Source organism: Salvelinus sp. IW2-2015, linkage group LG4q.1:29 (genome assembly GCF_002910315.2).
Source record: "Salvelinus sp. IW2-2015 linkage group LG4q.1:29, ASM291031v2, whole genome shotgun sequence".
NCBI classification, from domain to species: domain Eukaryota; kingdom Metazoa; phylum Chordata; class Actinopteri; order Salmoniformes; family Salmonidae; genus Salvelinus; species Salvelinus sp. IW2-2015.
In genome coordinates, this window is record NC_036842.1 from 59,515,837 (window position 1) to 59,529,896 (window position 14,060).

Here is a 14,060-nt window from a genome sequence, read left to right on the forward strand (position 1 = left end):
GATGAGAAAATGCTGCATTGCTTGAGTGATGGTACCTCTCAGCTCCCTCTATCAGTGACTGGTTGTGCACTGTAAGGGAGGGCCCTGGAAGAATGGGATGGATGGGCCCTCTGGCTCTCTCTTTCCCTCCCTTTCTCTCTCATAAATCAGCCTGGACCCAGAGGAGTGTCTCTCTCCATTTTTCTGCATAGCCTGTCATCTCTCCTGGATCAACCGTCGCTAAACAGGGATAATGTATGCTTTACTACCGTGGGCTGTAGAACACACTCACACAGTGGCACTGTACCTCCTTCCCAACATATGATAATTACCTACAAACAGATGGCAGTTACCAGACAACACAGGCTCATTTGGCATCAACCCCTGAACACAGGATAATTAACACCCACCACAGTATTTATCATTAATTAACACAAGTTCATTAATATCCACGAATAAACGATGACCACTAAACGCAGTACAGACAATTTAGATTACATATCCTACACTATGCTAATAGTGTTTCTCTGCTAGAACACAATTAATTACCTTACCTAACTTTGAATAATTTTCCTGGTTCATAACCCTCTCTGCACACCACAAAAATAATTATCAGGGCTTGTGTCTGCCTCCCCTTGATCTAGCCCAGGGAATAGAGGGGGATGCTTAAAACCCCTAAAGGAGAACAAAGGATAACAGAGAGCTGGGTCATTCCACGAAATGAGTGCCTCTTTGCGTCCCTTTAATATTTTAAACAGAAATTGTGCACCAATATGCATTTTACAACCCTGTTATATTCAATTAAGTGCCCTTTAATATAGATCTCATAGAGAATTCAATAAACACAGATTATTTAGATAATAAAGACTTGCTAAAGAGCCAAAATTCAGCATTTTAACATTTCCCTCCGTGCACCCACTGTGACTTCCAGGAAAATGTAATTGTAAAGCTCTAGTTATGTTGTAGCTTTGACAAAGTAATTTCTGAAGATTATTATTTATTTAATTTGATTAGTGATTCATTTACTGTCTCTCATTCAGGTAAAGGTAAAAAAGGTAAAAAAGAAAACGATGTCCCTAACCTCTACAGGATCGATCCCCCACCCACGGGACGGTGGCTAACATAATATATGATTCAAATAAAACAATTAGGCATATTTGGGCAGTCTTGATACAATATTTTGAACAGATATGAAATGGTTCATTGGATCAGTCTAAAACTTTGCACATACGCTGCTGCATTCTAGTGGTCAACATCTAAATTGCGCCCGGGCTGGAATAATACTTTCTCTTGCATTTCAAAGATGATAGTACAAAAAAATGCATGTTTTTTTCTTTGTATTATCTTTTACCAGATCTAATGTGTTATATTCTCCTACATTCATTTCACATTTTCACAAACTTCAAAGTGTTTCCTTTCAAATGGTAGCAAGAATATGCATATCCTGGTTCTGATCTACAGGCAGTTAGATTTGGGTATGTCATTTTAGGCGAAAATTGAAAAAAAGGGGCATATCCTTAAGGTCAACCCTGTTACGATAACTGAACTCTCATTTTAATATGGTGAAAATATTCCTTTAAAAATATTTTTATGGTTGTTATGGTCAACCCTGTTACTTTATTTGGCACTTAATAGGCACTTACTATAGTCGTTTGTTTATTTAACCTCTTGAGATGGGAAAGCATGTTTTTTATTATGTTAAACGTGCTCTTTATGACGGAATGTTAAAATTAGGTGAAGCCAAAAGTTTTTTTCCCACCAAGTTACACATCTCAAAAGGCACCGAATTGGTGGAACAACCCAGCTACCTGTCTGGCAACCATGATGGAAGCCAGGTGTCGAGGTGTGGGGGCGGAGTGTCTATTCTCCTGCTCTTTACACAGTTGAAAGGCACTGTGGCAGGCAAATGTATGACATCACCCACTGCATTCACTGCAATGGCTACACAGTAAGGGACACCCGCAGTCATTTACCTTCAACCACTACATGTTTAAGTAATGTATAAGTAATCTTTGATATAGTACAATGGCAGCTCTTCCTAATACATATTATGTCATGCTTGTCAAATACTACTAGTACAGTACCAAACGTACTTCTGAAACATGTTAGGAGAAACAGGGAGCACTCTCACAGGCCCTTCATTCTTATATCAAAACCACTTCAAAAACCTATTTTGAATCGTGCCCATGTCACTAGGATCTTGTTATAGCGTTACTCTGATATACATTGAGCATACCAAACATTAGAACAAAGCATCAAAGCTGGGACCGAGAGACTGAAAAACAGCTTCTATCTCAAGGCCATCAGACTGTTAAACAGCCATCACTAACACAGAGCGCCTGCTGCCTACATACAGACCTGAAATCATTGGCCACTTTAACAAATGGATCACTAGTCACTTTAATAATGCCACTTTAATAATGTTTACATATCTTGCATTACTCATCCCATATGTATATACTGTATTTTATACCATCTATTGCATCTTGCCTATGCCGCTCGGTCATTGCTCATCCATATATTTATATGTATATATTCTTATTCCATTCCTTTACTTAGATTTGTGTGTACTAGGTAGTTGTTGTGGAATTATTAGATTACTTGTTAGATATTGCTGTACTGTCGGAACTAGAAGCACAAGCATTTCGCTACACTCGCATTAACTTCTGCTAACCATGTGTACGTGACCAATAACATTTGATTTGATTTGAACCCCTTACTAATATTGAATTGCACTCCCCTACGCCCTTTTGCCTTCAGAACAGCCTCAATTCGTCAGGACATGGACTCTACAAGGTATCGAAAGCGTTCCACAGGGATGCTGGCCCATGTTGACTCCAATGCCTCCCACAGTTGTGTCAAGTTGGCTGGATGTTCTTTGGATGGTGGACCATTCTTGAAAAACCCAGCAGCGTTGCAGTTCTTGACACCTGCTACCATACCCAGGTAGCCTAGTGGTTAGAGTGTAGTTGTTAGAGTGTAGTGGTTAGAGCGTAGTGGTTAGAGCGTAGTGGTTAGAGCTTTGGGCCAGTCACCGAAAGGTTGCTGAATCGAATCCCCGAGCTGACAAGTTAAAATCTGTTGTTCTGCCCCTGAACAAGGCAGTTAACCCACTGTTCCCCGGTAGGCCGTCATTGTAAATAAGAATTTGTTCTTAACTGACTTGCCTAGTTAAATAAAGGTTAAATGTAAAAAATCGAAATATCCCGTTCAAAGGCACTTACATATTTTGTCTTGCCCATTCACCCTCTGAATGGCAGACATACACAATCCATGTCTCAATTGTCTCAAGGCATAAAAATCCTTCTTTAACCTGCCTCCTCCCCTTCATCTACATTGATTGAAGTAGATTTAACAAGTGACATCAATAAGGGATCATAGCTTTTACCTCGATTCACCTGGTCAGTCCATGTCATGGAAAGAGCATGTTTTGTACACTTGGTGTATTCACTGCGCTAAGCATCCTGAGAGCATAACCCTTCATCACTAATGGGATGTAAGGATGGACCACCAGTGCCTGCAGCTCTTGCCCTGTTCTTGATTGGTAATCCCTATAATTATACTTGGCCATATCCCTGGTGATGTTATGGGGCGTGTGTGAGTAATGAAAGCTATGATAATGATGTGCTGCGTATCTGTGAGTCGTGTTAGCTCCCCTGTAGTGTCAGTGCCTTCTGTGTCCCCGTCTTAGCCTTCAGCCCTCATTACTCTGATGAATTACCTTGTACTGACTGACCTAGACCATGGGTAATGGCATCATAGTTACACCTGGGCCAACGTCTGCAGAGAACAGGGAGGGAGGGCGGGCTGGAACTCAATAGACAGTTCTCCCAATTAACTCTAGAAAAACAACTTGGGAACAAATGAATTGTATATTTGTATTATTTGTATATTTGTACAAATATATTTGTATATTTGTATTAGTTTTGTACATCCAAGTGGGTATCATCAATCCATGTCCACACCCTTTGTCAGAATAGTTGGCTGTGGATGGAATATTTTCTTCTGAAAAATGGATATGGTTCATTAATTTTCCTTTGAATAAATGGGAAATTGTGGACGCGCTGAGGAAATGAAGGCTCTAATCACAAACGTCATTATAATCTCAAGGTTACCACACTTCTTTCAATAAATATTATTTTCAGACACCTCTGTAATGTTTAGAGAAAGTGACAAAGAAACTTCACACTGTTTTAGTCTAAGTATTTCCACAATCATGAGATGGTAATGTTATAATGTGAAAATCAACAAACAAAAAAATGATCAAGATTCGTGAAATGCTGAAATACTGCAACCCCAACCCTACTGCATCAGAGCACAACCAACACCACAACTAGATGGAGAGCTTTGCAAGACTGAAAAAAGGACTATTCAAAAATAGAATTAGAATACGAACAGAGAATAGTAACAAATCAAAAGTTGCAATAAGCTACAGGTGCAGCCCCACCGTAGGACGGTCTAAGTAGGAAATTGCTCATCTCATGACCAACTGTAACAGCACCGTCTTTATGTATCATAAAGTCTCCTTTTCGTTAAAAACTAACAATACATTAACATATGTATATAAATACCTGTTCACCTATCAATTTATCACATTATCTTTCTGGGGAGTCAGTGTTAAGTCATTCAGTAATGCTAATAGACTAACAGGACAAGAGGGAAATCTTCAAAGACACTGTATTATGCTGTAGCATGTTTTCCATATAAGTACACTGATATTCCCACAGCAGTTATGTCATGAGGATCCTCTGTAAAATTAGCATGCAGAACTTAGTGTACACCCAGTGAGACCAACAAGTATTGATTTGCTTTTTAAAAACCCCTACAATAATCTCTGAGTTCAGCCAAGTTGTAAAAGCAAGGAAGATGGAATTTTGTTTACCTTCATCCTGGAGACCGGAGGACCCCTGCACGGCATTCCCTTTGTATTGGAGGGTCCTCCCAGTCCAGCAGAATGATGCAGAGAGAGAGAGAGAGAGAGAGAGAGAAAGAGCGCAAGAGAGCGGAAGAGCAAGAGAGAACAAGAGAGAGAGGGAGCAAGACAGAGAGAGAGCGGGCGAGAGAGTGAGTGAGAAAGAGGAGTACGGGAGGGAGTGTGGTGTGGTGTGTGGAGCAGCGGAGTTTCTTGATGCAGTCTGGGTACTAGCTGAATGCTAATCAGATAGTGGAGGCCTTTCCCCAGGAGTGGAGGAGTGCAGAGCAGACTCCCTCCATATATCTTGTCAGGCTCCCTGCAATACCCACTCACAGCCAGGAACCAGCACAATCAGCACTATCCACTAGCTGGATCAGACTATAGACCCACCGCCAGCCTGCCTCTAACTCATGACTGGAGGGGCTGTATGTATCGTATGTTAGGTAGCCAGGCAACCTGCCCCAACAGAGCAAATCCTGCTGTATGGGAACAGACAGGATCCAACCAAAACCATTCACACTTCCATCAGCACACTTATATTTTCAACTAATCTGAAAATGGTATTGTGCAAATGAAAAATAAATACATCTACAGTATATTATCTAACTGTTGTTCTAGTGGACAAACCCATGTTTTGTTGTATTACCACCTCCAGAAACCCATTGTCTCTGACTGCATGCAGTTCACAGCTAAATAATCTACCAATATCGACGTGACATTACACACTGGCTGCTGCCTGTCTAGGCTGGCGTCTGTCATGCATTATTGCAGAGCGCAGCTTGCAGCAGTCCTTTCATATTTTATGCAGCATGGGCAGACATTCCACCCCACACACCACCACCATACTAAAGAATGTAAATATGTGGAAATGTCTGTGGCACACCCCTTATCTTGTAATTTTTTATTATGATTCTTGGGCCAATTTCAACTGGTTTCCTGTTTATTACCATGTTATAGCCACTCTTCTGTAATGTAAAGTGTTATCAAAATAAGTTACATAGTGTAGTCTCTGAAAGAAAGACTGTTGTTTGAGAACAGATTCACTTCATTAACTTAAGGTGTATGCTGCCTTTTACACAAAATATGAAATGTGTGCAGTCTTGTGTAGGCCCTTTTATAGTATTGCAGCAACAAACTATATTAGATTAATTGATCATGGGTTGATCACTTGAATAGAAGCAATATAAAATGCAATGTGGCAAGCCAAAAGATGTAGATTGTGGTTTTTAAATTGCCCTTTGTTCATTCAGCCAATACATCCATTGTAAATGTGTTTTAATTACTATGCCAACAGTGCCCTCTACTTGACAAATGAAGCAATATTATTTCACTGGTAATGGCCCCACCATCTGGATAAACAAAGTTTCATTTTATTTTACATATATCTACTTTGCAATGTCCAAAACTTGACGTATTTATATTGCTTAGAAATACCTCATGTGCATTGGGCTTGAGAGGATTACCACTTCCAGGTCATGCAAAGTCCTAGCAATTGATCAAGTGTGGTCAAAGTAATGCTGATGCTAAAAGATTCCAGGGGAAAGAATCTCATTGTTGTTAGGGTCAGCATATTGTAAATGAACCCACATTATAGATCCTGCAGGATTAGAGCAACTACATTTACATGTTTTCTGACCTCTGTCTGTCAACCTCAGTCGTTACTGCCTATTGGTCTTGGCAGGAATCTCTGTAACACATATCACGGGAGTTCCTTCCCTGTAGGTCTCCTGCCTGGTGGGTCTTTGAAGGTGATATGCAATGGATTCAAGTAAGATGTTTTTCTTAATTATCTGTTGAAAGTACACATTATTGCCTATGTATAAGTACCATACTATAAAATGTATGATTGAAAAAACTACAATGCAATTTTATACACATGTACTCCGTATCAAGATGTAATCTAACCTAAAATCACTGGTGCAGTAACACAGAATCTACTTGTCGCTTATTTGTGTCCTAATGGGTCAGTGGCCCCCTGTGTCTCTCTCTATCCATCCATCCTCCCAGCCAGCCTACAGTAGCAGCGTCCTACAGCACCGCTGTTGTGATTCCCTCCACGCTCCTCCAACCCCAGCATCATGCCGGATGCAGCCCTGGACAAATGTGTTTCAAGCAGCCCAGCGTGACAGAAACCCGAGCTGCACCTCCTCACGCCCAGCCTCCATATTTATCTAACCTCTGGGTTTCTCACTGAAGAAGCAGGCGAGAGAGGAAAAGAGACAGCAGAGCATTCTCAGCCTAGAAAAACATTAGAGTTCTTCAAAGCCCACTGACACGTGGTAGCTATGGAACCAGAATGGACTCCAGGGACCCTGCTCTTATTTTGGGGGGAACGGTGGAGGAGAAGAGGGCGGAGGAGCAGGAAAAGGGGGAGGGAGAAAGGGAAGAAAATGGCAGAAAGAGCAGACCCATTCACCAAAATAATATGACATATTGCATCATACTACAGCACACTAACCTGAGACTCTACACTCTAAGACAAAAAAGTGCTATCTAGAACCTTAAAGGGTTCTTTGGCTGTCCCCATTGGAGGACCTTTTGAAGAACCCTACACAGCGGGTTCTACATGGAACCAAAAAGAGTTCTACCTGGAACCAAAAAGGGTTCTCATACGGGGACAGTCGAAGAACCCGTTTGGAACACCTTTTTCTAAGAGCGTAGACTTTAATTCATGACCTTTTAAACAGTATGCTATAACAGCAGCATCCAACATAGTGCTGCAGTCTTCAAAAGACAGACCTGCTTTCAAGCGGACACCCTGGATGAATAGACAATGGCTAGGAGGTACACTGTACACTGATGTTAGTGTAGTGCTCTTTATATGAACTCAGAGGCCCCAAATCTATTCATCTAACCCTGTTCCTCCTCTCACACTCTCTCCTTCATCCCTAGTGTGCAAGACCAGTGTTCAAAGTTCATCACTCCATATAAAACCTAACCCTGTCTCTACATTATGAAAACCCCAAATATGAACAATGTGCAGTACCCTACCTATACTGAGAGCCTCACTCCCACCTACATGCAGGGTCAGGTCCACACAGATAACAATATTTATTATCTGCTAAACCATTGAGGATGCGTGATCCACTTCCAGTTAGATGGTCCTGGATGGTATGAACAGGTCTCAGCTGAATGAAATTCTTCTAACTCCCAAAACCCAAACATATACTGATGATTATAATGTGGTTATTGTGGCTATGTCTTGTAGCACCCCGGCCGTGTTTGAAATGACTATACGGACGTCTCAAGGAGGATTCACATGAACAGTTATCCCCTATAGGTGATCAAATAGAGGGGGCCAGTGTTCCTGGAGAGCGGGCCTCAATCACCTGTTTTCTGACAGACTGCCACACTTCCTGAGGACATAAAACTGTGGTGTATTCTCAGAGTGACCACCAAGCATTCACACCATCTCTCCGCCACCGGGATGAATGACGTGTGTCACTGTGCACAAGTGGACATCAGTGAATGGTAGTGTGTGTGTGTGTGTGTGTGTGTGTGTGTGTGTGTGTGTGTGTGTGTGTGTGTGTGTGTGTGTGTGTGTGTGTGTGTGTGTGTGTGTGTGTGTGTGGACGGTGTTGTTTTAGCTTGGGAGCAGCTAAGCCTCTGTTTGCCCTCCTCTCCGGTTCCAGGAAAAGGACCAAAGTGCTACTGGGTAGCTTGCACGCGGGCTGCTAAAGACCTCATTCTAGGACCTGCTGCTAGATCTACTGGTCATGCAGAGCAATGCATGGTTGCCATATCAATCACAGTGCTGCTGAGCCTATGTATTAATAAGTTAGAGATATTAGTAAACCATGTCCCTTCGCATAGCCACTAGAGGTCCACCTTACCCACATGAAGTAACCTACATTATTGCCTAATAAAATGCAATGTGTTTTCCCTTAACACATAATGCTCTTTGGTTGCAAAGCATATTCTACTACAGTCTTATGCATTGATGCTGCCAAAAGGGTTTATGTGAAAATGACCAAGTTGACAACTTTATATACAGTTGTTTCATCACCTGTAATGTCTGCATGTCAAAATATGCCTTGCATAGACAGACACCCGTTACAATTCCGACGCCCACCCCATTATCTCAGGGGAAAAACGTCAACACAAACAGAACGTAATATTGTAGGGATGGCTGAGTGACAGCTTGTTGGACCGGTGAGAGAAGACAATGGAACATAGTTCCAACTAAACCTCGTCTCCCAAGTGACGGTATAGCCCGCCCTCTGATGCATGCTTTGTGGACTGATTCGGAAGAATAGAGTTGTTGTCGTGAGCAACAAGTGGGTGCTCTGCGAACTATTTAGTAGGCCTACTGTATTGAGTACTAGCGGCCATTCATTACGCTGAGAAGAAGGGGACTTTATATGAAGATTAGATGCTCAAGTGATCCTCTGGACTTCTCTCTGCAGATCAATTAGTACAGATAGGTGCGGTTTGTGTCCCGATAACTTGTGTTAGACCGAACAGGGGAATGCTTCGGAAAGAGGAAAGCACGCATTAAACACCACAAAGTTCGAGGTAAGATACATTGTAGGCAATAGCACGAGCTGAGTAAAAGGACAGTGTGGTTTTGAAACAACTCTCTTTGGTCTATTTTGTACAAGATACAAAATTACATGTTTCAGATTAGCTATGGCACATTATAGCCGTTTTGAATTATCATCTACGGGTCTGCCCTCATGATAGTAACAATGTAACACATGTTGTAGTGACACGGAGGTGGCCTTGCTGGTTAGAATCCAAAGAATCAAAGCTTATTCCGTGGTAAATAATGCGGCACACCTCGGTAGTGGGTTACCCTGTCCCAGTCACCCCTCTAACTTCGGATCGGATTTAAATCCTAGCGGCCATCAAAAAAACATGGGGGATTGCACACCACTGTTGTGCCACTAAAAATGTGACCGGAATGAATAGAATGACCTCCTAAAAGTCATCCCCAGACCCCTGCCATATTAATAACATGGTTGCTTTGATGTAATTACATGTAATTGTGATGTTAGTTCATGTGGTTATTATTACTTTGGTTCAATAGCTATAAATTACCAAAGTACAGTAGCTATTATTGTTAGGACTAATGGTGCGCTGATTGTGGTCTGAAACAAACAGCCACATTGAATCAACTGTGACGTAATGTAACATTTATTAGTTCATTGCATTAGGGTTGTGATAATAACACATGTTTCTGAACAACATATTGTTCATTATAAGCCATCTGGGTGTTTAGAAAAATACGTTTATACCCAATGTGCAGTTATTAACATGCATACCTAGGCCAAGATATTGCTTTTTGCATGCCGCATCTAAATGGGTGTGGCCAGCGCTACCGACTCCTGTGCGACTTCTCTAAAGGGCTTGTGATTGGTAAAACATGCCAAGGCCTGGGAGCCAGCCTCCGGTACATGTTAACGGGGACTCATGGATTTCCTGTCTTGAGTTTGTTATTGTTTTGAATTTTTCTTTACTTTTAACCCCCCTCTGATTACATACAGCCTTGAGTTTGTTGTTGTTAAGACTAGGAGCAGTGGAATTCCCAATGTATGCTGGGTGTTGGGTCTCCGTTTCCCACTGTAGCACCACCATGCATTAGAGATCACACACAGTTGGACTGGCTGTCTGGCACACATGCATGTTTTGTGTTTCCCCCTCAAGGCTCTATATCTGACTCATTTGCGCTAAGGTCTTGTCCTAAGGGTTTGGCCAATTGTCTGCAAGCTATCATGCCTGTATTCATATAGGACTCAGGTATAGTGGTTCATAAAGACTGATACAGTACTTTGATAATAGTCCTAAAACCAATCGCTGCACTGCATTCTGTAAATAGTGTGTCTTGTGTATGAAGCTCAAAGCAAAGCAGCCATTCTTGTGAAAAACTAAATCAGGGTCACACAGAGTGTTTCTTGGTTTTGAAACAAAAGTATACACCTCACACACATGGTTATGAGCTTAAAAAAAGAAGACACATGTACCATGTCAGATATGGAGTTTAAATGTATTTTTTTGTTTGCATCCCAGTAGTACACTTTATATACATCACAGAAGACTGAAATATAACAAAACTATTTGCCATAGAAACACCAGATTTTTGTCTGTTACATTTTTTTAAATGTTGATTAATTATGAAACTATGCAAGATATGAATAACGTTCCACCCATGAGGCCACTAGTCATTTGACTGCAGGACAGGGCTACATGTGTTTTGCAGCTCTGGAAATAGAACTGTCAAACAGGAGAAAGTGGTGGCTAACATTCCTTACAGTGGAATACTCTGTTTAATGAAACTTAAGTGGGTCCATCTGCCACTTACTGCCTGGGTTGGAATTTCAAATCCTTATGAGAGTGGTTCCTCACAGACCACAGGGCCTGCACAGATTGACCTGAAAGTTATTTCGTTGGGGTAACATTGGGGTATAGGGAATTATCCTGTCTGAGTTTTAGCAATATGTCTTGTTTTCTCGCCGATTTTATCACTCGCTGATCAAAATATGACCTTTTTCTCATTGAAGTGTGATTTTAAGGACTGAGCTGCTAAAGGAAATGGCGTCCTGTCATCTTGTCAGCAGCAGTAGAATAGTAGGTGTCCCCGGGCTGTCTAGAGGACATACAGCATACAAATCAAATCCATGGGAGGTCTTGGCATGTAATGGATGATTGGAGAATGCGTTCACTGCCTGAGTTTCCTCCATTTTCAATGTGGTAAGGCAACATTAAAGACCTCTATGAACATAGTAGTGGGCCCCACAGGCCTTTCTGACTAAACACCCATGACGCACCAACTGGGTAACCTGGTAGAGAGAGGACCAGTGACACAGGAGGGAGACCATACCACGCTTCTGAATCATCACCACCTCTGGGGATAGTTTTTTATATTTCAGTTTTTCAATCTTAATAAACTTTCATCTGTTCCTGTGGCTGTTGGGCTGTTTCACAGGGAAGTGATCTTTTGAGCGCAGAGCTCAGTGGCCTACGCTGTCTTCCCTGCCCAGTGATTCGTTTTCTCTTCACTCCCCTTATATGCCTGTGGTTTTGCTGCTTTGTAAGCATGGTCACAATTCCAATCATTCCTGCTTTTCCGGTTTTAAGCTTCTCTCCGACTTCAGAAGTGGTTTTCCAGTGCCCAACTGTCTCGGTGTGATACGAGGCATGCCTGTCTTAGTGCTAACTGCCCCTCGTGAAAGGTTGCACACAGAACTGTTGTCGCGCCCTCAATCGCAGCGCACATTTCTTCCAACAAAGGGCAGGACAATAGAAGGACAGTACTTCAGATGGAAGCTGTGTTGGAAAATGTTGAAAACATGATGGCAACAGATCTATTCATAGCACTGAGTCAAGTATGGATTTAGCTAACCAAATTAGGCTTTTTTTGTGTTGAGTCATCGTGTCTCACTTGGACTGTACAATGTGTTCTAGTGGAGGACATTGATTGCAAACAGATAGGTCTACCTCGGACATTTTGCTGCGTCGAATTAAACTCTGCACTTCCGGGATCTGCTTGATTACTACAGTATCATCATAATAAACATGAATAACTCTGTCCAGATCCTCTGTATCAATCTTTCATTTCTAGCATTCTAACTACAGCTGGGTTTACAGAAGTGCCCTCAACTGTTCAGAAGGGAGCAGGTGTTAACCAAGCCAAGTCTGCTCCAGAGAAGGCAACCAACAGCACATGTCCCAGACACTCCAGTGCTGTTGACACACCTGCCTGTGGCTGGCCTGCTCTCCCCCTCTCCCCTGTGACATCACAGCATTTATCTCCCCCTCATCACCATCGACATATTTATCCCTTCTGTAAACAGAGTATAGTGCGGCCTGGTCGGCCAAACACTCACATAGGTTCCTCTGGAGTCAGAGCCTGCTTCAAACACTGCCTGGCTTCACTGCCTGGTTCCTTTTTTTGTTTGCTTGTTTAATGGGGAAGTTAAGTCTGCGTTCGATATGTGTATTTCAAATACAGTAATTTCCGTTGAGGTTTTTGTGTAAATGGATGGAAAACAAGTCATGAAAATCACTCACTCAGACTTGCCAGTGGCCAGAGTTTTAAAGTGCAAAGATACTGTCAAAGCAGAACCTTGCCATGAACTTTAGTGACCTTTAGTAACCCCTGAGAGGAAAGGCTCTTCGTCCTCCTTCCCGACTTGTCATCCCTTGTATGAGTTTATCCCACATCTGCACTTATAATGACGATGTGACTGCGTGTGAAGAGAGCAGCAGTGTGCGAGCTGGGCCTGTCCTATCCAGGTCCACATCATTACTGTAGCCTTCACCTCCATCTGCTCAGCCTCTATCCGCCTTTGTCATGCACTGCGGCGGTGGGGAGGGGGGGGAGGGGGGGGGATCTCTGTAGCTAACATGAAACTACTTAGTCCTAATGTAATCATAGGTCATGATATATTTGAGAGAAAATAAAGTCGTGTTGAAAGGGGTTGTTGCTATTAGTTAACAGTGTCCCTTTTGTAGCCAGTGTGCAGTGAACCCCGTAGACATGGCCATGTCTGTTGTGTTATCAGTAATAACACTCATGTTTCTACTTTTCTTAAAGGTTAGGTCAGTAAAGAGCAGTTTCTTTGTTGTCTTTTTGATTTGGTATGATATGAATTCACTACACCCACTTTGTTACTTAATCTGCAGCAACACAATTTCATATTTTTACAGTATAAATATTTGTATTGATTTTGGTGTCTTTTTGGGTATGTCCATTAGAACAGAGGCCATATTTAGCGTTTGGGCGTGGGCATGGGCTTAGTAAGAGATTTCAGATTACTCTCCTCACAGGAAATGGCTATGTGTTGATAATTACTTTTAATTAGCACTATTTCATGGTCCACTGTGCATCATAGTCTCATATCAGGAGTTTGGAGTGTTTAGTCATGTCCTTCTGGGAAGTCAAATCATTCATCCAAATGACCTTTGTACATCCTGTGAACAACATTGGAGTTAACTACTGATGTGGACTATAAATGGATGTTTAAGCCTTGGTTAACTAGTAGTGAAGATACAGTGTAAATACCGTGGCAGGTTTGTACAATAGGCCTTTTCAGGGCCTGATAGGCTGGTTTGATAAGATGAACCAGCAGCAGGTGATAAAACATCCTCTCCTCTCGTTAAAGATGTAAGACTGCCCTCTACCCCAGCCTTCAGGTATTATGGTCTCAGTCAGGACCCGTAATAG

General features: G+C 42.0%; 1 protein-coding gene across 9 annotated transcripts in view; it reads left to right on the top strand.

Moving 5' to 3' along the window:
• The first annotated feature begins 9,057 nt into the window (after positions 1-9,057).
• The window catches only part of akap13 (A-kinase anchoring protein 13), a 94,015-nt gene continuing 89,012 nt past the window's right edge, over positions 9,058-14,060 (top strand). For 7 of the 9 annotated variants that reach the window (XM_023985212.3, XM_023985214.2, XM_023985215.3 and 4 more), the window contains exon 1: positions 9,058-9,409. The gene's annotated coding sequence lies outside the window, so the exon portion shown is untranslated. The remainder of the gene's footprint in view (positions 9,410-14,060) is intronic. The other 2 variants (XM_023985217.2, XM_070442989.1) reach the window with 1 other exon arrangement.